A 23,991-nucleotide genomic window follows, 5' to 3' on the forward strand; every position below is an offset into this window, starting at 1 on the left:
GGCTTTAAACAACCATTCTGTCACGATCATAGGTTCTGTGGGTCAGGCATTTGGACAGGACCCAACAGATATGGTTTGTTTCTGCTCCATGGTATCTGAAATTTGAGCTGGGGAGATTTTTTTGTTTTGGTTTGCCCACGCCACGCGGCTTGCAGGATCTCAGTTCCCTGACCAGGGATTGAACCCAGGCCGCAGCAGTGAAAGTGTCAAATCCTAACCATTAGAGCACCAGGGAACTCCCAGAGCTGGGGAGATTTGAAGGCTGGGGGTGACTTACCAGCTGGGGGCTGGAATCATTTGATGGCTCGATCACCTGCAGGTCTGGCACTTGGGTCAGGGTGACTCAAAAACAGGACAGCTGACCAGCAAACCTACACGTGATTTCTCTGTGCAGCTGGATTTTCCCATGGCGTGGCCGCCTCAGGGTTCTTAGAGCTCTTGCCTGGCAGCTCAGCGCTCCCAGTAGAAGTGTTCCAGTCTTTTTTTATTTTTAAAAACTTAAAAGATTTTAAAAGTATAAGGCACCTCCCTATAAGGTATGACTCTGAAATTGCACATGGTACTTATACTCACAAAACCTGATTTTCTCACTTGATCTATTACATCTTTTGATTTTAAATAATATAGGCTATCTATTTCTATATCATCTATTTTATATACAAATTAATTTTCCCATTTTAATATCTGCAGAGTATTCCATGATATCAATGTTTTATAAGTTATTAATACAACCCTCTCTTCCTGGTTCATTCCAACTTTGTCAATATTTTTATATGTACCTGGCATAACTTGTTCCACCAGTCTGGGTATACAAATAAGCCCCTTTCTCTTTTTGATAGTCATTCAAACCCCCTGTGTGGTTACAGGTTACATTCAAATGGTATGAGACCAACCACAGTGGCTCAATTACTTAAGGGTCTATTCTCCTGTGTAATGTGAAGCCTGGAGGCAAGTAACTACTGACATTGGTTCATGGCCTGTGATATCAGCACCAAGGTCTCTGTGATTCTCTTGGTCTTTCCCTTTGGTTCCAAATGGCTGCTAGAGCTCCAGCCATCATATCTACACTTTAGGCAGGAGAAAGGAGGAACTGGAAGAATAGAAGGGCCAAAGGGTGCTCTCAGAAGCTCCGTTTGAACATTCCTATCATTAGCTTCAAGGAAGGCTGGGAAGTGGTCTGTTAGCTGGGCTGCCCAGAATTACACTGTAGTTCTTTTTTTTTTTTGAATTTTTGAATTTTCTTTTATTTATTTTTTATACAGCAGATTCTTATTAGTTATCTATTTTATACATATTAGTGTATATATGTCAATCCCAATCTCCTAACTGATACCACCACCACCACCACCTCCGCCACTTTCCCTGCTTTGTGTCCATACGTTTGTTCTCTACATCTCTGTCTCTATTTCTGCCCTGCAAACCGGTTCATCTGTACCATTTTTCTAGGTTCCACATATATGTGTTAATATATGATATTTGTTTTTCTCTTTCTGACTTACTTCACTGTGTATGACAGTCTCTAGATCCATCCACGAATGACCTAATTTCGTTCCTTTTTATGGCTGAGTAATATTCCATTGTATATAGGTACCACATCTTCTTTATCCAGTCATCTGTCGATGGGCATTTAGGTTGCTTCCATGACCTGGCTATTGTAAATAGGGCTGCAATGAATATTGGGGTGCATGTGTCTTTTTGATTTATGGTTTTCTCTGGGTATATGCCCAGTAGTGGGATTGCTGGGTCATATGGTAATTCTATTTTTAGATTTTTAAGGAACCTCCATACTGTTCACCATAGTGGCTGTATCAATTTACATTCCCACCAACAGTGCAAGAGGGTTCCCTTTTCTCCACACCCTCTCCAGCATTTGTTGTTTGTAGATTTTCTGATGATGCCTATTCTTACTGGTGTGAGGTGATACCTCACTGTAGTTTTGATTTGCATTTCTCTAATAATTAGTGATGTTGAGCAGCTTTTCATATGCTTCTTGGCCATTTGTATGTCTTCTTTGGAGAAATGTCTTTTAGGTCTTCTGCCCATTTTTTGATTGGGTTGTTTGGTTTTTTAACATTGAGCTGTTTATATATTTTGGAGATTAATCCTTTGTCCGTTGATTCGTTTGCAAATATTTTCTCCCATTCTGAGGGTTGTCTTTTCATCTTGTTTGTAGTTTACTTTCCTTGGCAAAAGCTTTTAAGTTTCATTAGGTCCCATTTGTTTATTTTTGGTTTTATTTCCATTATTCTAGGTGATGGATCAAAAAAGATCTTGCTGTGATTTATGTCAGAGTGTTCTTCCTATGTTTTCCTCTAAGAGTTTATAGTGTCCAGTCTTACATTTAGGTCTCTAATCCATTTTGAGTTTATTTTTGTGTATGATGTTAGGGAGTGTTCTAATTTCATTCTTTTACATGTAGCTGTCAAGTTTTCCCAGCACCACTTATTGACGAGACTGTCTTTTCTCCATTGTATATCCTTGCCTCCTTTGTCATAGATTAGTTGACCATAGGCGTGTGGGTTTATCTCTGGGTTTTCTATCCTGTTCCATTGATCTATATTTATGTTTTTGTGCCAGTACCATATTGTCTTGATTACTGTAGCTTTGTAGTATAGTCTGAAGTCAGGGAGTCTGATTCCTCCAGCTCCGTTTTTTTCCCTCAAGACTGCTTTGGCTATTCGGGGTCTTTCGTGTCTGCATACAAATTTTAAGATTTCTTGTTCTAGTCCTGTAAAAAAATGCCACTGGTAATTTGATAGGGATTGCATTGAATCTGTAGATTGCTTTGGGTAGTATAGTCATTTTCACAATATTGATTCTTCCAATCCAAGGACATGGTATATCTTTCCATCTGTTTGTGTCATCTTTGATTTCTTTCATCAGTGTCTTATAGTTTTCTGAGTACAGGTCTTTTACCTCCTTAGGTAGGTTTATTCCTAGGTATTTTATTCTTTTTCTTGCAATGGTGAATGGAATTGTTTCCTTAATTTCTCTTTATGATCTTTAGTTGTTAGTGTATAGGAATACAAGAGATTTCTGTGCATTAATTTTGTATCCCGCAACTTTACTAAATTCATTGATTAGCTCTAGTAGTTTTCTGGTGGCATTTTTAGGATTCCCTATGTATAGTATCATATCATCTGCAAACAGTGACAATTTTACTTCTTCTTTTCCAATTTGTATTCCTTTTACTTCTTTTTCTTCTCTGATTGCTGTGGCTAGGACTTCCAAAACTATGTTGAATAACAGTGGCGAGAGTGGACATCCTTGTCTTGTTCCTAATCTTAGAGGAAATGCTTTCAGTTTTTCACCATTGAGAATGATGTTTGCTGTGGGTTTGTCATATATGGCTTTTATTATGTTGAGGTAGGTTCCCTCTGTGCCCATTTTCTGGAGAGTTTTTATCATAAGTCGGTGTTGAATTTTGTCAAAAGCTTTTTCTGCATCTATTGAGATGATCATATGGTTTTTATTCTTCAATTTTTTAATATGGTGTATCACGTTGATTGCTTTGCATATATTGAAGAATCCTTGCATCCCTGGGATAAATCCCACTTGATCATTGTTGTACGATCCTTTTAATGTGTTGTTGGATTTTGTTTTTGCTAGTATTTTGTCGAGGATTTTTGCATCTATATTCATCAGTGATATTGGTCTGTGATTTCCTTTTTTTGTGGTATCTTTGTCTGGTTTTGGTATCAGGGTGATGGTGGCCTCATAGAATGAGTTTGGGAGTGTTCCTTCCTCTGCAATTTTTTGGAAGAGTTTGAGAAGGATGGGTGTTAGCTCTTCTCTAAATGTTTGATAGACTTCACCTGTGAAGCCATCTGTTCCTGGACTTTCATTTGTTGGAAGATTTTTAATCCCAGTTTCAACTTCATTATTTGTGATTGGTCTGTTCATATTTTTCTGTTTCTTCCTGGTTCAGTCTTGGAAGGTTATACCTTTCTAAGAATTTGTCCATTTCTTCCAGGTTGTCCATTTTATTGGCATGTAGTTGCTTGTAGTAGTCTCTTAGGATGCTTTGTGTTTCTGCAGTGTCCGTTGTAACTTCTCCTTTTTCAATTCTAATTTTATTGATTTGAGCCCTCTCCCTCTTTTTTTTGATGAGTCTGGCTAATGGTTTATCAATTTTGTTTATCTTCTCAAAGAACCAGCTTTTAGTGTTATTGATCTTTGCTATTGTTTTCTTTGTTTCTATTTCATTTATTTCTGCTCTGATCTTTATGGTTTCTTTCCTTCTACTAACTTTGGGTTTTGTTTGTTCTTCTTTCTCTAGTTCCTTTAGGTGTAAGGTTAGATTGTTTATTTGAGATTTTTCTTGTTTCTTGAGGTAGGCTTGTATTGCTATAAACTTCCCTCTTAGAACTGCTTTTGCTGCATCCCATAGGTTTTGGATAGTCATGTTTTCATTGTAATGTGTCTCTAGGTATTTTTTTATTTCCTCTTTGATTTCTTCAGTGATCTCTTGGTTATTTAGTAGTGTATTCTTTAGCCTCCATGTTTTTTGTGTTTTTTACGTTTTTTTCCCTTTAATTGATTTCTAATCTCATAGTGTTGTGGTCAGAAAAGATGCTTGATATGATTTCGATTTTCTTAAATTTACTGAGGCTTGATTTGTGACCCAAGATGTGCTCTATCCTGGAGAATGTTCCATGTGCACTTGAGAAGAAAGTGTAATCGCTCTTTTTGGATGGAATGTCCTATAAATATCAATTAAATCTATCTGGTCTATTGTGTCATTTAAAGCTTGTGTTTCCTTATTAATTTTCTGTCTGGATGATCTGTCCATTGGTGTAAGTGAGGTGTTAAAGTCCCCCACTATTATTGTGTCACTGTTGATTTCCTCTTTTATAACTGTTAGCAGTTGCCTTATGTATTGAGGTGCTCCTATGTTGGGTGCATATATATTTATAATTGTTATATCTTCTTCTTGGATTGATCCCTTGATCATTATGTAGTGTCCTTCCTTGTCTCTTGTAACATTCTTTATTTTAAAGTCTATTTTATCTGATATGAGTATTGCTACTCCAGCTTTCTTTTGATTTCCATTTGCATGGAATGTCTTTTTCCATCCCCTCACTTTCAGTCTGTATGTGTCCCTAGGTCTGAGGTGGGTCTCTTGTAGACAGCATATATATGGGTCTTGTTTTTGTATCCATTCAGCAAGCCTGTGTCTTTTGGTTGGAGCATTTAATCCATTCACGTTTAAGGTAATTATCGATATGTGTGTTCCTATGACCATTTTCTTAATCGTTTTGGGTTTATTTTTGTAGGTCCTTTTCTTCTCTTGTGTTTCCCACTTAGAGAAGTTCCTTTAGCATTTGTTGTAGAGCTGTTTTGGTGGTGCTGAATTCTCTTAGCTTTTGCTTGTCTGTAAAGCTTTTGATTTCTCCGTCGAAGCTGAATGAGATCCTTGCTGGGTAGAGTAATCTTGGTTGCAGGTTCTTCCCTTTCATCACTTTAAATATATCATGCCACTCTCTTCTGGCTTGTAGAGTTTCTGCTGAGAAATCAGCTCTTAACCTTATGGGAGTTCCCTTGTATGTTATTTGTCATTTTTCCCTTGTTGCTTTCAATAATTTTTCTTTGTCTTTAAATTTTTGTCAGTTTGATTACTTTGTGTCTTGGTGTGTTTCTCCTTGGGTTTATCCTGCCTGGGACTCTCTGCACTTCCTGGACTTGGATGGTTATTTCCTTTCCCATGTTAGGGAAGTTTTTGACTATAATCTCTTCAAATATTTTCTTGGGTCCTTTCTCTCTCTCTTCTCCTTCTGGGACCCCTATAATGTGAATGTTATTGCATTTAATGTAGTCCCAGACATCTCTTAGGCTGTCTTCATTTCTTTTCATTCTTTTTTCTTTATTCTGTTCTGTGGCAGTGAATTCCTCCATCTGTCTTCCAGGTCACTTATCCATTCTTCTGCCTCAGTTATTCTGCTATTGATTCCTTCTAGTGTATTTTTTATTTCAGTTATTGTATTGTTCATCTGTGTTTTTTTGTTCTTTAATTCTTCTAGGTGTTTGTTCTTTAACTCTTCTAGGTTTTTGTTAAACATTTCTTGCATCTTCTCGACCTTTGCCTCCATTCTTTTTCCGAGGTCCTGGATCATCTTCACTATCATTACTCTGAATTCTTTTTCTGGAAGGTTGCCTATCTCCACTTCATTTAGTTGTTTTTCTGGGGGTTTATCTTGTTCCTTCATCTGGTGCAAAGTCCTCTGCCCTTTCATTTTGTCTGTCTTTCTGTGAATGTGGTTTTCCTTCCACAGGCTGCAGAATTGTAGTTCTTCTTGCTTCTGCTGTCTGCTCTCTGGTGGATGAGGCTATCTAAGAGGCTTGTGCAAGCTTCCTGATGGGAGGGACTGGTGGTGGGTAGAGCTGGGTGTTGCTCTGGTGGGCAGAGCTCAGTAAAACTTTAATCTGCTTGACTGCTGATGGGTGGGGCTGGGTTCTCTCCCTGTTGGTTGTTTGGCTTGAGGCAACCCAACACTGGAGCCTACCTGGGCTCTTTGGTGGGGCTAATGGCAGACTCTGGGAGGGCTCATGCCAAGGAGTACTTCCCAGAACTTCTGCTGCCAGTGTCCTTGTCCCCATGATGAGCCACAGCCAACCCCCGCCTCTGCAGGAGACCCTCCAACACAAGCAGGTAGGTCTGGTTCAGTCTCCCCCGGGGTCACTGCTCCTTCCCCTGGGTCCCGATGCACACACTACTTTGTGTGTGCCCTCCAAGAGTGGAGTCTCTGTTTCTCCCAGTCTTGTCAAAGTCCTGCAATCAAATACCGTTAGCCTTCAAAGTCTGATTCTCTAGGAATTCCTCCTCCATTGCCGGACCCCCAGGTTGGGAAGCCTGACGTAGGGCTCATAACCTTCACTCCAAGGGGTGGACTTCCATGGTATAAGTGTTCTCCAGTTTGTGAGTAACCGACCCAGGAGTTATGGGATTCGATTTTATTGTGATTGTGCCTCTCCCACTGTCTCACTGCAGCTTCTCCTTTGTCTTTGGATGTGGGGTATCTTTTTTGGTGAGTTTCCGTGTCCTCCTGTCGATGATTGTTCAGCAATTAGTTGTGATTCCGGTGCTGTCGCAAGAGGGAGTGAGCGCATGTCCTTCTACTCCTGAGTCTCTCTACACTGTGGTTCTAATATGAGGAAGAAGGGCAGGAAGGAAGCTGGGAGGCAATTAGCAGTGGCTGCCATTTGCCCTGCAGCCAACGTTGGAGCCTCACCCTCATCATCTCAGCTCTACACACTGAGGGGTTCTTATTGCAAATACTTGCAACTAGTAGCCCGAAGGCTTATTGTTGGCTGCAGGTACACACAGGAGGGCAGCTGAACTGCCCCTGGAAGCAGCCCTCTACTAATGGCAGATGGGGTCCTAGTGAAGAAATACCCCGGCTTCCTTGCTCCTCGTCTGGGACAAGTTGGAGAAGTTAACTGGATTAAGTTCCAGTTGCCACAGCACTAACCCGCTCTTAGAGCTCCCTGTTGGCTTCCTGCCCGGCCGTGCCTCACTTGCTGACTGGCCTGCAGATGTTTTCTGGGATCACCTCTCAAATCCATCACGTGCACTTGAATCCTCGTCTTATAAATTGCTTCTGGCTCCGCAACAAGAGAAGCCACCACAATGAGAAGCCTGCGCACCACAACGAAGAGTAGCCCCCGCTCGCCGTATCTAGAGAAAGCCTGCGTGCAGCAACGAAGACCCAATGCAGCCAATAATTAATTAATTAATTAATTAAAAAGAAATTGCTTCTGGGGGAACCCAACCAGGACATCCTTCCTGCCTCAAACAGCAATAATGTGATCCATGGCTGGGCAATCTGATCAGCCCACCAGGGAGACTAATTTGAAGAAGAGATTTAGAAAATTCTAAGATGTTATTATCACCTGCTTGAATGAGAGTCCTGTTTGGTCCACAGCCTCAAACACACCAAGGTGAGTCTTGAAAGCAGGATAATCATTTCCCTCCTGTGTTACTCGTAACTGAGGGCACTGTTTATTAGTTTTACCTTTATATTCAGCCACTGCTCTTGAAATAAATCCACTGTAACAGCGTAACAGAATGAAAAGATGGTTCCAAGTCTCAGCCACGTGTGTACAGCCCAGCCCTCCTGCCACCACCCTCTAGACGTTACCTTCTGCTATGGTGAGTTCTCAGTGTAACACCTCCTGCTCTTCCTTGGCTAGAGTCCTCAGCAGACCATTTGGTCCATCAAAGGAGCCCTACAATGTTGGGCCTCAAAAGGAAATGGATGCGGAAGGAGGTGCCTGAGAGAGATTTTAAAAGATGTAAATAAATGGAGAGCTAGTTCATGGGCATGGATTGGAAGATACAATATTTTTAAGATGGCACGTCCCCCAATTGATCTATAGATTCGACACAATCCTTGTCAAAATCCCAGCAGATATTTTTGCAGAAATTAACAAGTTAATCCTAAAATTTATACAGAAATCCAAAGGAACCAGAATAGGCAAAACAATTCTGAAAAAGCAAAGTAAAGTTGCATGACTTTCACTTCCCAATTTCAAAACTTGCTACAAAGCTACTGTAATCCAAGACCTACTAGAGAGTGGACTTGAGGATATAGGGAGGGGGAAGGGTAAGCTGGGACAAAGTGAGAGAGTGGCGTGGACATATATACACTACGAAACATAAAATAGATCACTAGTGGGAAGCAGCCGCATAGCACAGGGAGATCAGCTCGGTGCTTTGTGACCATTTAGAGGAGTGGGATAGGGAGGGTGGGAGGGAGGGAGACGCAAGAGGGAAGAGATATGGGAACATATGTACATGTATAACTGATTCACTTTGTTATGAAGCAGAAACTAACACACCATTGTAAAGCAATTATACTGCAATAAAGATGTTTATAAAAAAAATTTTAAAAAAAGCTACTGTAATCCAGACAGTGTGGTACTGACACACAGATAGACTTAAAGCAATGGAACAGAATAGAGAGTACAGAAATAAACCCATACATTTATAGTTAATTAATTTTCAAAATAGGTGCCCAGGTAATCCCATGGGGAAAAGACAATCCTTGTAACGTATTATGCTGGGACAATTGGATATTCACACGCAAAAAGATAAATTTAGATTATCTCACACTATACACAAACATTAACTCAAAATGAACAATGGTGCTAATCATAAGAACTAAAACAATGAAACCTTTAGAAGAAAACATAAGGAGAATTTTTGTTACCTTGGGCTAGGCACATTGCTCTTAGACATGCACCAAAAGTGCGATCCACAGAAGGGAAAAATAATTGGTAAATTGCACTTTAATAAACTTTAAAATGTAGAGAATTTCAAGGCTCAGTCTTTCCACTGACACAAGCATTAAGCTGGCAAAACCTGTCAGAATCAACTTTTTTTCCTGGAATCTAATCAAAACTGTAAAGCAACCAGGGGGCCTCCTTGATGAAGAAAGAGACTCAGTATTTGCTAAGAATGTATTGTGGCATTTTTGCTTATCTGCTTACTATTTCCTATTCCCCAGCTCAGTGAGTGGGGGTGGGGTGGGAACAGTGGTCTGCATTTTGGGTGTGATTTGCTAGAACAGGAAAGGGAAAGGGCAATACAGACTTTGTTCTCTAAGAATTGTGGTTGTACCTTTTGATCTGTCTGGTAGCTTCCTGAGGGACTGGCTTGGGCATTTGCCTTCGTCGTGCCCCCCCTTTGAAACTCTTTCAAGACTGGAGCTGCTTCCTAGGTAGTGTCTGTTGAAATAATTTAAAGACATATACTGCCCAACTGGGGCAAGGGGTGATGGACAGAGCAAGCACAGACAGACCAAAAAGCCTGGGAAGGAGGAGGCTGGAGAGGAAAATACAAAGGCATTGAAAGGCTTCCACATATACCAGGGAATCTGGAATGCAATGCATGTGCCCAGGGCTGAATGCAGCACAGAAAAGATCTGAGAAGACCCTAGGTTTGCACCTCTGGCTAATCTTTGGATTCTTCACAAGCAGGTGAAACGCTAAGGTGAAAGCTAAAATGCAGTTATAGTCAGCCTGGCTAAGCATTGAAGAAGTGTCCCAGCTCAGAGCCAATCTCTAAAGACTGAGAAAGGAGTTTTTGTTCTGTGTGCCTTATTCATTTTGGCTCCAGGTGTTTAAGGAAATCTCTATCAGATCGCTGGCTGACTGCCAAGATAATGGAATGGAGTGGAGACTTCAGTGAATATACAGCAACAAGGAATAATACAGTATTTGCAAAAATAGATTGGAAAAGTCACTAAACAAATGGATGGCTGCAGCCAAAGCAAACAACAAAAGCAAACCCTGTTGGGGCAGAAGGGCAGGGGAGAATCTAATTTCCAGAGTTATCACATTACAATGTTCAAGATGTCCAGTTTTCAACAATAACAATAAGGCATAAAAGACATAGGAAAGCATGGCCCATTCACAAGGAAAACACAAACCAAAAAGGAAAACGACAGAAACTGTCCCCGAGGAAATCCAGACATTGGGCTTACTAGATAAAGATTTTAAATCTGGTGTCTTACATATGCACAAAATGCTAAAGGAAACCATGGATGAGGAACTAAGGGAAACCAGAATGATGTATGAACAAATAGAAAATATTAATAAAAAGAAATTATACAAAGGAACCAAATAAAAATTCTGGAGCTGAAAAGTAAACACTGAAATGAGAAATTTACCAGAAGGGTTCAACATCAGATTTGCAGCAGGCAGAACAAAGAATCAGTGGCTTGAAGATAGGCAAATTGAAATTATCCAGTTTGAGGTGCCTAAAGGAAAAAAAGGGTGAAGAAAAGTGAACAGAGCCTAACGGACTTGTAGGGCCCCATTAAGTACAACAACCTATGATTTATAAGAGTCCCAGAAGGAGAGGAGGGAAAGGGCCAGAGAGAATATCTGAATGGCCTCCACCATCTGTTACTACAAATCAGTAACCTAACTGTACACCTTAAGGAACTAGAAAAAGAAGAGCAAATTAAACCCAAAACTGGCAGAGGAAGGAAATAAAAACGATTAAAGTGGGGACAAATGAAACAAAGTATAGAAAAACAGTGAAGAGGATCAACAACACCAAGAGTTGTTTCTTTGAAAAGATCAACAAAATTGACACACCTTTAGCTGAACTAAGCAAAAAAGAGAAGATGCAACAGACTAAAATTAGAAATGGAAATGAGGCCATTATTACCAACCTTACAGAAAAAAGATTATAAGAGAATAAAAATTGTATGTCAAAAATTAGATAACCTAACTATCCATTTAGAAATGGAAAGACTCCTAAAAAGACATAAATTACCAAAACTGACTCAAAAAAAAAGAAAGAAAATCTAAACAGATACATAAGAAAAAAATAGTTGAATCAATAATCAAAAACCTCTTAACGAAGAAAAGTCCAGAGTCAGAAATGCTTCACTGATAACTTTTACCAAACATTTAAGGAAGAATTAACATCAATCCTTCTCAAACTCTTCGACAAAATAGAAGAGGAGGGAATACTTCCTAAGTCATTCTATAATACCAAAGCCAGATAAAAGCAGCAGAAGAAAAGAAAACTACATTATGTGCCAATATCCTTTATGAATACAGATGTAAAATCTTCAACAAAATACCAGCAAACTGAATCCTATCGCATGTTAAGAGGATTATACACCATGACCAAGTACGGTTTTCCCAGGAATTCAAGGGTTGTTCAACATAAAATTAATCAATGTAGTACACCACATTAATAAAATGAAGGAAAACCCACATGCTGATCTCAACTGATGCAAAAAAAGAGAAGCATTTGATTAAATTCAATACCCTTTCATGATAAAAAAAACACTTAGCAAACTAGGAATAGAATGGAAGTCCCTCAATGTCATAAAGGCCATATGTGAAAAACCCACAGTTAACATCACACATGATGAATGATACACCAAAAGCTTTTCCCCTAAGATCAGAAAGAAGAGTGCTTGCTGTCACCACTGCTATTCAACATCGCACTGAAGGATTTTGCCAGAGCAATTCAGCAAGAAAAAGAAATAAAAGTAACTGGAAAGGAAGAGGGAAAATACCACTATTTGCAGATGACATAATACTATAGCTAGAAAATCCTTAAGAATTCACCAAAAAATTATTAGAGCTAATAAACAAATTAAGCAAAATGGCAGGGTACAAGATTAACACAAAAGTTAGCTGTGTTTATATACACTAACAATGAACAATCCAAAAAGGAAATCAAGAAAACAATTCCATATATAATAGTATCAAAAATAATAATAATACTTAGGAATAGATTTAACCAAGGAGGTGAAAGACTTATACACTGGAAACTACAGAACATTGCTGAAAGAAATTAAAGATCTAAGTAAATGAAAAAGCATCCCATGTTCATGTAATGGAAGAATTAGCATTGTTAAGATGGCACTTTTCCTCAAAACAACATCTAGATTCAGTGCAATCCCTGTCAAAATCCCAATAACCTTTTGTTCTTTCAGAAATGGAAAAGTTGATCCTAAAATTCATATGAAATTGCATAGGACGCAGAATAGCCAAAACAATCTTTAAAAAGAACAACAAAGTTGGAGGGCTCAAGCTCCCAATTTCAGAACTTACTACAAATCTACAGTGATCAAAACAGTGTAATACTGGCATAAGGACAGAAATAGAGATCAATGGAATTTAATCAAGAGTCTAGAAGTAAATCCATGCATGTATGGACAGTGACTTTTGACAAGGATGCCAAAACAATTAAATGGGGAAAGAACAGTCTCTTCAACAAGCAGGTGCTGGGACAACTGGATATCTACATACATGGATCCTTACATCATATACAAAAATCAATATAAAGTGGATTAGAGACTTAAATATAAGAGCTAACAAAATAAAACTCTTAGAGGAAGGTATAAGGGTATATCTTCATGTCCTTAGATTTGGTGATAGACTCATAGACATGACACCAAGAGGATGGGCACCAAAAGAACAAAAGAGATAAATTGTACTTCATAAACATTAAAAACTATAAGAAAGTGAAAAGATGACCACAGAATGGGAGAAAGTATTTGCAAATCATATATTTGATAGGGGTCTAGTATCCAGAATATATAAAGAACTCTTACAACTCAACAACAAAATGACAAACAATCTGTCTTAGTCTGTTCGGGCTGCTATAACAAAATCCAGTAGACTAGGTGGCTTATTAACAACAGAATTTACTTCTCACAGTTCTGGAGACTGGGAAGTCCAACATCAAGGTGCCAGCAGATTCGATAGAGCCCGCTTCCTTGTTTATAGACTGTTGTGTCCTCACACGGCAGAAGGGGTAACTTATCTTTCTAGTGTCTTGTTCATAAGGGCACTATTCGCATTCATGAAGGCTCTGCCCTCATGACCTAATCATCTCTCAGAGGCCCCACCTTCTAATACCGTTACATTTGAGGGGTAGGATTTCCACATGCGATTATGGGGGAGAACAGACAGTCTATAGCACAGCCCAAGTTAAAAACAGGCAAAGGACTTGAATAGATATTTCTCCAAAGAAGGTGTATAAATGACTACCAAGCACATGAAAATATGTTCAACACCATTAACCATTAGGGAAATGCAAAGCAAAACCACAATGAGATACCACTTTATACACACCAAGATGGCTCTAGTAAAAAAAAAAAAAAGGAAAATAGTAAGTGTTGGCAATGACGTGGAGAAATTGGAGTTCTCATACATTGCTGGTGGCAGTGTAAAATGGTGTGGCTGCTATGGAAATCTGTTTGTCAGCTCTTCGGTAAGTTAAACATAGAATGACCCAGCAATCCACTCCTGGGTGTATATCCGCAAGATTTGAAATGCAGATCTGCACATAGATTTGCACGGATATGTTCATAGCCGTATTATTCGTAATAAAGATAAAGTGAACACAATCCAACTTCCACCAGCTGATGAACGGAATAACCAAATGTAGCATATCTGTGCAATGGAGTATTACTCGGGCATAAAAATGAATGAAGTACATGCTACCACACAGAAGAAACTCACACACGTTACACAAAAGAAAAGAAAGCAGACACAATAGACCACATGCGTGATTCAATTTATACAGAATACCCAGAAAAGAAAAAGGAAAATCAGCAGAGACAGAAAGGAGATTACTGGGGCTGGGAGTGGGAACGGGATTGACTGCAAACAGGAACAAGGGACCTTTTTGGAAATGTTCAAAAAATTAGATAGCAGTGACGACGGTTGCAAAGCTCTAAACTTACTAAAAATCATTGAATTGTACACTTACAATGGGTGAATTTTATGCTGTGTAAATTATACCTCAATAAAACTGCTAAAATAAAAAAGAGGAAATGGGTTGAAGGAGGGGCTGTGTCAATTATTTTTTTCCCAGTAGTCCCCTTGGCTGAAATGCAAATTTAACCACTTCCTCCCCACTGACCAGCTTTAAATACTCAGGGGTGTTGAGAGGGTGTTGAGAGATCTTATTTCACCCTCTTCTGAGACCTCCTGGGCCACATTCGCGAGACAGGAACTGACCTAGAGGGGTCCCTTAAGGGACCCTTCCCTCAACACAGATCTATTTCTAAGGGGACTCAGGTTCACCCCAAAGGACATGGCAGCTGTTAACTTTCCATCTCCAAAAGCATCTACTTTTTAAACACAAAGGGTTAAGTTGCCACTGCTGCATCTTACCCACTCCCTAAATCATGGCCGGAGCACTCTTTTGAAAATGTAGATTGGATTAAGCCACTCCTCTGATGAAACCTCGGATGACATCCATTTTCCCTTGGAGCCAAATCTACCTCCTTCACCCCATCCTGCAAGGTCCTAGGTGGTGTGCAGGATGTGGGACTTCCACGACTCCGTCTCCTAGCATTCCTTTGCTTGTTCACTCTATTCCCCACACTGTTCCCAAGTTCCTGGAGCGAGCCACACTCCCTCCCACCTCAGTGCCTTTGCACTTGCAGGACCTTCTGCCTAAAATGCTTCCCCTGTGGCTGGGGTATTTCTTACCATCCAGGGTGCCCCCTCTGTGTCACTACCTAGACCTCTCATCTGTTTTCTATGACAGTATAATTTGCATTTAGTTTGTCCATTACTTCTTTTTGTCTGTCTCTCCCCACCAGAATACAGGCTCCATGAGGGCCACCACTCTTGTGTATTTCTGGAGAATGTCCCCAGTACCTAGCCAAGGGCATGTTCAATGTCGGCGGGTAGAAGGCCGGAAGGAGAGAATGGGTGGGTTGGGCTGCGTGGGTGCATGGGTAGAAGAATGCAAGAGGGGGTGGGTGGGTGAATGGATGGGTGGAAGGCAGGCAGCTGGGAGGGAGGGTGGGAAGAGGGACTGAATATCCCTGGGTTAACATACATCCAGAAGCAGTGTAGTGCAGTGATCAAGAATGTAAACTCAGGAGCCCAAATGACTGAGTTCAAATCTCATCTCCACCAGCATCAGCTGTGTGACCTTGAACAAGTCACTTAACCTCTCTGAGCCTTGGTTTCCTTATCTGTAAAATAGGGATGATGTCGATGATGGTAATAATAACTACCTTCTCTGTTATTCTGAGGTTTAAGTGAGGTGATACACCTTTAAAGTCCTTAAAACCCTGGCACAGAATCAGCTTTCAGCAAATATTAGCTCTTTTTTTTTTTTTTAACTACTCCTTCTCTTGATCTTTCATCCATGGTATCAGAAAACTCACCCTGAAGATCAAGAGACAAAGAAAAGCTGGCTTCCTCTCAAGAAACGTGCTCCAGAGAATACAAGTTATTTTGGTTGTGAGGAAGAGAATCTCTTTAGGGCAAACATCTTTTGAACCGGCCACAGGGGAATTTGTACCAAGTTCCTCAGAAACAACTAGAAAAAGAAAAAAAAAAAGAATAAATAACAAGATGCTTTCTCTTTTTCTCTGGAGCGGTCATGTGGCTTAGCTGCAAATTATTTCCCAAAAATGAGTCAGCTGGGGAGAGATGGCATGTGTGTTTGAGCCAACCTGTGTCATTAAAACAGCACAAAACAGCCCCCATCCACCCTGGTAACATTTCAAGGATGAAGTGTTTGGGCCCATTTCCACAGCCTTAGGAATCTGATCGACCCAGGTTCAAATCCCAGCTCTGACACTTCTTGGCTAGTGTGACATGTCACCCCTCTAAGCCTTGGTTTCTCCCACTGTAACATAAATAGTCATAATCTTATTTGCCTCACAGGGTTTGTAGAATAAATGAGATCACCTAGTGCCTAAAATATGCAAGATACTAATAGTAGTAGTTGTGATAGCACCAGCTCTTTGAGGCTGCTGGGTGTGAACTTGCTGAATTTTGTCCCCAGGTTTCATAAATGTTTGCAAGAGACATCTGACCTTCTCACGGGCCCTTGGCTTGTCAGCAAGACAAGAATTCTCTTGAGAATTTCTTTTCTCTATTTTCTTCCTGAGTTCCCATGTGTAAAACGGCTAGGTCTCCCCATTTGACAGACGGGCAAAGCGAGGCATTCAGAGGGGTGATGTGACATGCCCAAGGGATTGTCTTCTCAAAGGCACGGAGACAGCATCCTGCTCCCTGCAGCATTGCAGCAGGAAGCCGGATTCAAAGGAAAAGGCTCAGGGAGTCTGGGAAGGGGTCCGGAACTCAGACCTCTGCTGGGCTAGGCAGGCAGCGAGAGGAGTGAAGCCGGCCAGCGTGCAAACTCCAGAAGAGGGGCCATTGCCTCTCCATGGGACCTTGGGCAGGTCTCTGGGTTCTCATGCTTCTCTCTGAGCTGAGACCCCTGGGGACCTCGCGGGTCTCGCTGTGCCACCTCCTCCCCCCTCGGAGCTTCAGTTTCCACAGCTGGGAGAAGCGGCGGCTCACCGCCCCCCTGCCCGCCTTAAAGGTCAAGACTGTGAGGCCTGTGGGGGTCTTGTCACCCGTCCGCAGGAGGCAAACGTCACGCCGGTGGCCCCAAATGTCTTCCTAGCGGGCGACCTTTGGTGAGCAGTGGGCCTTGCCCTGGGGCCGGGCCCCCTCCCACCTCTTTCTCGCTCCCTGGGGGAGGAGCCGGCTGCTCTGTGGGCGGCGCCTGGGGAGCTGCTCACCACATCCTCCCCTTCCTCCCCACCCTGAGCACGCGGTGGGGCTGGGCTGGCAGGCACCGCCTCTGGAGGACCCACTGGCGTCTCTCTGCTGAGCGACCGAAGGGCTCGGGGTCCGACTGTCTGCCTGCTTCTCCCTGCGCGTGACTGACAGCCACACGGCTGTCTGTCTGTCTGCCTGTGTGGCCAGCTACCTCTTTGCTTGGCTTCTCCTGTCTGACTGGCGGGCCGGCCCTTGGCTGCTGTCAGTCCATCCCCCATGCAGCTGACCGGTCCCTGCCCAGCAACCTCTGTCTTCTGTCCGTGTGTGACCTCCTTGGGACGTGACTGATGGTTGCCTTTGCTTCTGCGTGGCCCGCCTGCCCGGAGCCCAGCTGCCGTCCGTCTGGGTGACAGGTCTTGTGCTGTCTGGTCGGTGACTTGGGGCAGGTTTCAGCTTCCCACCCCAGTCCCCTGCCTGTTCTCCCAGACCCCCATCCCTCACGCCAAGCCCAGCTGCCGTCCCCTGGGAGCCCACCGGATTGCCCGAAGCACAGAGAGAATGGATTTCTGAGAAAGAAGTAGGACAGCAGGTAACTCCCCTCTAGCTACCGCTCTGGAGGGGGGGTGGGGGGGAGGTACCTTCTCTGCCCAGGAAGATGTGCAGGGGTCCTGTGGCCTCATCACACCTGGGGACAGTTCACCTGCCTGATGTGCTTCTCTGTGGGTCTGCAAGAGGCCCCAGGGACATAGAGGCAGAGGCATAGGCATGGCTGAGATGACCCCCTGAGGTTGTGGAAACCAGCCTCCAAAAGGCAGGGACTGGGGAGGGAAAGCTGGTTCCAGACTGAACATGATGTGACAGTCACCATGGTTCTGGGCAGCTGAGCCGGGCAGGGGTGGGCATGAGTGTGACGGGGTCTGTTTGGGGAAGTGGGGAGGCATCGACTTTGTACCAGGTTCTGTGTTTTATCTCCTTTATTTTATCTAAATCCTTTAAGATGCGTTGGTGTGCCCATTTCACAGATAAATACAGGTTCTGAGAGGTAGAGTGATTTTCCCAAGGTGACTCAACCAGTACGTAGCAGGGTCGGCAGGTGACTTGGAGGCTGGTTCTGCCCTCCACATGCTATCTCCTCATCTTTCTCCTGAAAACACGGCGGATGTGCTGATGCTGAGAGGCAAATCTGTTCTGTGTGTGCAGAGGAGAGGGGAATGAGGAGACTCAGGGAGGCTTAGCCTTGAAGGATGGGTTGAATTTTGACTTGGGGAAAAAAAGGGGAAGGAAGAAACAGGCAGACACACTCCTGGCAGAGGAGCAGGTGAGTAAACGCCTGGAGGGGAACTTAGGATGCAGAGGACCCAGGGCAGGTGGGGCATTAAAAAGTCAGGGGCTGCTCCTGGGAGGACATCTGCTTTCCCCTGGGGGAAAGTGCGGGGGTTTTAGAAGCACATGGTAGAGTGGGGAAAACCTGGCGGGTTCAAAATCCAGCCATGCGGCTTCCTGGCTGGGTGAACTTGGGCAAGTTTCTCTGCTTCTTCTAGCCTCGTGGAGCCTCGGTTCTCTCATCCGTGAAATGGGGAGAATGGCAGCTCCGTCCTTGTAGGGCTGGTTGTGAGGATTCGAGGGAATGAAAATATCAAAGCTGCTGGCTGGGGTCCTGCCCAGGAAGGGAGTTTGCATCATGAGGAGGCTGGAGCCTGTGGAGGAGAAAGGCCAGTTTCTAAGAGCCATGGAAGGTGCAGGGACACACTCGGGAACGTGCAGTCGGTCCCACCTCCCTCAGCCACCTGGGTTCTGGTCCTCCCGGGGCCAGCGCTCAGCATGCAACAGGCGTGTGAAGCTCTCCCATCATCTTCACAACACCAGGTGAGGCTGGTGGCCTCATTCAGCCCATTTCACAGATGAGGAAACTGCCCCTCAGTGAGGAGAAGCTTGCATCAGGTCAGCTGTGACCATAAGATGCAGAGCTGGGTTTGGAACCCCAGGGTGGCAACCTGCTGGACAGGATAACAAAAAAGCAAGAGTCATAGTCCTGGGGCACCTTCTGAGAGGGGCATTGGATCAAGGGGGCTGGGCAGACCCCAGAGCGGGAGCCCCGATCACCTGTTCCCCATGGTGGGTTCAGCAGAAGCCCTAGTCTTGTCTGCCCCACAACTGGCAGGGAGTCTGGATACTCACATCCCCGCAGTGGAGGAAACTAAGAGCCCTTATGTTAGGACGTGGCCAAGACCCTGGGCCAGGAGAGGCAGGTGAACAAGACAAAGGATGTGCCCCAGATGCTGCAGGCTCCCGCCTGCCCATCAAGGAAGGGAAAGGGGTTGGAGGTGGGGACTGGAGCCCAAAGGGGCTTATAGGCAGAGGAAGGGGGCTTGCTGGAGGAGGGGCCCAGTTTAAGAGAAGATAGAACAAGTAAAGCAGGCCACCAGAAACTTTGGGAGGGACCAGCTTCTCCACAGCATCAGGACCACCCTGGGGCCTGATGAATAAATGAATGAAAGGAAGGAAGGAAGAAAGGGCATCCTTCCTCCCAGCGAGGGGAGCCAGTGCCTTGAGAACCCTGACAGGCCAGAATGATGGCTCAACTTCTCCACACAGCTGGGAGGTCTCCACAGTCAGCTGGGGAGCCCTGGATCTGGCTCATCACCACACTACCGATTGTGATTTGGGGCTTTGAAAACAGTCAGACCTAGGTTCGAGTACCATCTCCATCACGTAGTCCCTGTGTGACCTGGAGTGAGTCACTTAACCTCTCTGAAACTTTGGTTTCCTTATCTGTTATATGGAAATAAGAATGCCTATCTCGGTTTGCTGTGAGGTTTTATTCGATGTGTATTTATTGAGCACTGTCCTAGGTCCTGGGGATTTGGTGGTACACAGACAGAGCCAGTGCCATTTTGAGGGGAAAGAGCTTAGCAGCGGCTCACGAGAAACAGCAGCTACTGCGTTTTACTTTAAATGTCATTGGTGATAATCGTCTTGTTATTACCCAGGACACTTGGTGTAGCTTCTGGCATATACTCAGCCCTCAATAAGCGATCATTCTGTGATGATTCTACTCCCCCCTTTCTCAGATGGGGAAGCCGAGGCTCTGAGAGGGCTGGGGATTCCTAGGGTCACCCAGGGAGTCATGTACAAGCAGAGGAAAGAAAGCTGTGAAGACAAGGGAACAAACACTTTCTCGCGGGGGGGGTCTTCCCCCCCATCACAGCCCCTTCCGCCCCCGCTTCTCCCCTTCCGTGCCTTCTGCGGCACCCTAGCCCCCAGGGGCAGGGGGAGGGGGGCTGAGAGGAGCCCCCGCTTCATGGCTCACAGGTGGCACCGCCCCCACTTCTCGCCCTGGCGCCCGGCCATAGGGACTTTTTACGACAGCTCAAATGAGAGCTCTGAGTAAACTTGGAACTTCTGAAACAACCTGACAATATTCCTCGGGGTGTGAGCAGAGGTCCCTCTGAGGGCCCCCGATGGCCAGGCCACCTGCAAAAGGGCCCTGGCCTGCGGGTCCTCACAGCCCCCAGGAAGGATCTGGCCACTCATATCGTCCCGAGTGAGGTGGGGCAAGTGCACCAGCCTGGCTCCCTGCTCGGGCCCTGGCCGCTCCTCGCTCTGTGACCCTGGGCAAGGCTCTGGGCCTCTCTGGGCCTCTATTTCCTCATGTGCCAAGAGGGCTTGATGATGTAGCCTGGGACGGGGGCCTGCAGGCTTTCTCCAGTATGAACCAGTAACCCCCAGTCTACTTGGGCCAGGGCCAGGGCAGGCTGATGGGGGCATGCTGGGCCAGGATGGGATAAAGGGCAGGTTGCCAGCCCCGCCCCCCACCCCAGCCCCCATCCCCCCCTCATGACCTCAAGCAGCCCTGGTTGAAGCATCCTCTTTTCTCTGCCTTACAGCGAGCCCCTCCTGGTCAGGGGGGCGGGGAAATGGGGCTGGGGTGAGGTGTGGCTACCGGAGCCCAGGGAGGCTGCACAGTCTGGCTGGGGTTGCCCAGCACAGTGAAGGGCAAATAGAGATGGCACAGGAAGGAAGAGTTTGCTGGGAGTGGGGCATGCGCCTCAGCTGGGGGAGGTTGCACAGGCTGGAGAAGTTCCTGCAGGGAAAGGCCAGTCAGGCTTGGAGAGGCTGCGTGGACAGGGATTCATGGCCCGGCTGGGAGAGAGAGACGGACTAAAAGGTTCCACAGGCTCAGAGGTGGGACAGGCTGGGCAGGCCTTTCCCCTCATGTTCAGCTCCTACTGACTAAGCTGTCATCCCAGGGTCTTGGCACACCTGTCCTCAGACACCCCCAACCCACCCTTTGTCACCGCCCCCCCTCCCCAAACTATGTAAAAGGCAACTTGCAATACTCGCACACCTACAGTGTGCCCAGCACCCGCCTTACGCTCCCTCAGCCAGGCCAGGGCCACTGCCCCCATTCTACAAATGAGGAAACTGAGGCCCAGAGAAAAGAAGAGCCCAAGGTCCCATTAGGAGTTAGAGGCAGAGCCTCCTTCTGGATCCAGGGCCACAAGGCTGGTTCTTCCCCAGCCTGAGAGCTCCGCTTTAAGAACTCGCTGTGTGACCCTGGGCAACCCAACGTCCCTCTATGACAATTTCTTGCTGCTAATCTGATGACAACGATCATGGTCACTCAGACCCTGGGAGCTGAGGGTGTTGCCCCGGGTGGGGGGAAGTTCCTGAGGACAGTGACAAAGTGGATGGAGAAACCAGGACCTCTTGGGGGCTGCCTTGGGGCTTGCTCCTTGTAGGACTGGACACAGCAATTTGTAGCCTCTGTCACTCATTCACCATTCGTCAGCTCCTTGTTAAGTATCTGTTATGTTCCATGCCCTGTTCTCCGCACTAGGGATGCCGCGTGAACAAAATAGGTAAATTTCCCAACCTCTGGGAGCCTGTGCTTCAGGATAGAGACAGGTCATGAACACAAAACCAGGAACATTTGCTAAACGAATCCTAATGTTACAGTTGCCAAGAAGGAGACAAACAAAGAGGGGTGTGTGGCACCCAGAACTGCAGGGGAGACGCATTTTAGACAGAGAGGGTTGCCTCTTTAAGGAGGCAACACTGTAGCTGAAACCTGAGGATAAGAAAGTAAAGAAGCAGAGGGGGAAAGTGTTCTAGGTAGAAGGAGTGGCATGTGCACAGGCCCTGAGGTGGGGGAAAATGTTGGGGCTCTGGAGCTTTTATGCTTATCAAGTGCATACAGATCCTCAGTGCGCTGAATTCAAGAAAGAAGAGTCAAAAAGAATAAGATTTATCTTTGGAGTGTACAGTCTACATGGGTTTCAACATTGAGGGTAAGCTTCAAAATCCATTACGATGGAAAGCATCTTCTTGTGTTTAGTCACTCATGTAACAAATGCTTTGAGCACCTACTGTCTTGTCAGGCACTGGTTAGCCACTGCCATTCAGCAGTAACCAAGCAACACGTGGTTCCCGCCTAGAAATTGCTCAGAATGTTGCCAAAAACACCATGAGCAGTGTGCTCTGGTGGAAGGACGGACCCCAGAGGAAGGAGTGACTCATGCCTTGGAGAGGCCAAAGAGTTACAAAGGAGATGACATTTGAACTGGCTTTTGAAGCCTGAGTAGGAAGCTGGTAGACAGCCAGGGGAAGCAGACAGTTCCGGTGGCTGAAACAGCACGTGCGAAGGTGTGAGAACCGGATGAATGGGGATGTTGTGAAGATGTCCAGATGTCGGGGATCTGGAGAACCTGGAGTCCGGGATGAAGACTAGGGGCAAAGGGAATGTTGGGGGGCAGATCCTGACATGTTTTGAATGCTGGGCTGAGGAATTTGGGGCTTTCTCTGAAGGGCAGTGGGGAGCCGTGGAGAGACATAGCTGGAATGAGGACTGGGCTGGAGAGGCCACAGCTGGAGGCAGGGAGGTCAGGGAGGAGGGCAGGAGGAGGGCAGGTGAGCAGAAGTCCTTGGAGACCAGGGACAAACTAGGAGCCCTTTCTTCTGTGTTCCCTCTCGGGAAGTCCCTCAGTCTTGACACTTCCCCTTCTGGTGACCTGTTGGGTCTTGTTTCTGGCACCGCTGGGGAGTCCCTCTTCAACAACCTCATGTCTTCTTGGTCCCTATGGAAAACGGGCCATTTTAATTTTACCACACCCCTCACCGTTCACTTTCAAACCCCAGTCCCCACCTGGGTCACATTGGAAACGATGACCGGCTTAAGGATCTGAATGAGTCCCATTCCTGAATCATCAGTGAGCGAAAGAAGATACAGGGGAACCAAGAACTTGGGTTCTTTCCAGTTTGGGGAGGTAAATAATGCTGCTGTGGGCACTCCAGTACACGTCTGCTTATGTACATGTACGTTTTGCTCTTTGGTGCATAATCTAGAAATGGAATTGTTGGGTCTCCTGTTCAGCAGAAGTTTTCCAAAGTGGTTGTACCAATTTACACTCCTCAGAGAAACTAGAGTAGAGATTGAGAGTTTTGATTAGTTCATATCCTTTTTAGCACTGGGAAATTTGTTTTTCATTTTAGTCATTCTGGGCTGATGTGTAGTGCTATCATATTGGGATATAAATTTGCATTTCTTTGATAAGTAATGATTTTAAGCCTTTTTAACATGCTTGTTGGCTGTTTGGATGTCCTCTTTTAGGAAGTGTCTGCTTAAGCTTTTTGTCCATTTAAAAACAAATTGAGTTCTGGGTTATTTATTTATAATTGTTTTGTAGGAGTTCTTTCTATATATGTTGTATATAATTATATACATAGTTTAACATATTATATATTTATATACAATTATATAAAATATATAATTATATGAAGGAAACTATAACAGATATAGATATAATCTCCCATTTCAGTTTCTTTTCCATTCTTGTTTTTCAATTTGTCTTTTTGTTTGTGTCTTTTTTTTTTTTTTTGCGGTTCGCGGGCCTCTCACTGTTGTGGCCTCTCCCGCTGCAGAGCACAGGCTCCGGATGCGCAGGCTCAGCGGCCATGGCTCACGGGCCCGGCCGC

At 44.7% G+C, this 23,991-nt stretch overlaps 1 protein-coding gene across 1 annotated transcript in view; it reads left to right on the forward strand.

The window, feature by feature from the left end:
• Positions 1 to 17,139: 17,139 nt before the first annotated feature.
• Positions 17,140 to 23,991, forward strand: part of IL21R (interleukin 21 receptor) — a 31,824-nt gene continuing 24,972 nt past the window's right edge. Inside the window, exon 1 of the mRNA XM_060123585.1 lies at positions 17,140 to 17,605. The gene's annotated coding sequence lies outside the window, so the exon portion shown is untranslated. The remainder of the gene's footprint in view (positions 17,606 to 23,991) is intronic.

This window comes from Lagenorhynchus albirostris, chromosome 15 (genome assembly GCF_949774975.1).
Source record: "Lagenorhynchus albirostris chromosome 15, mLagAlb1.1, whole genome shotgun sequence".
Lineage (NCBI taxonomy): Eukaryota > Metazoa > Chordata > Mammalia > Artiodactyla > Delphinidae > Lagenorhynchus > Lagenorhynchus albirostris.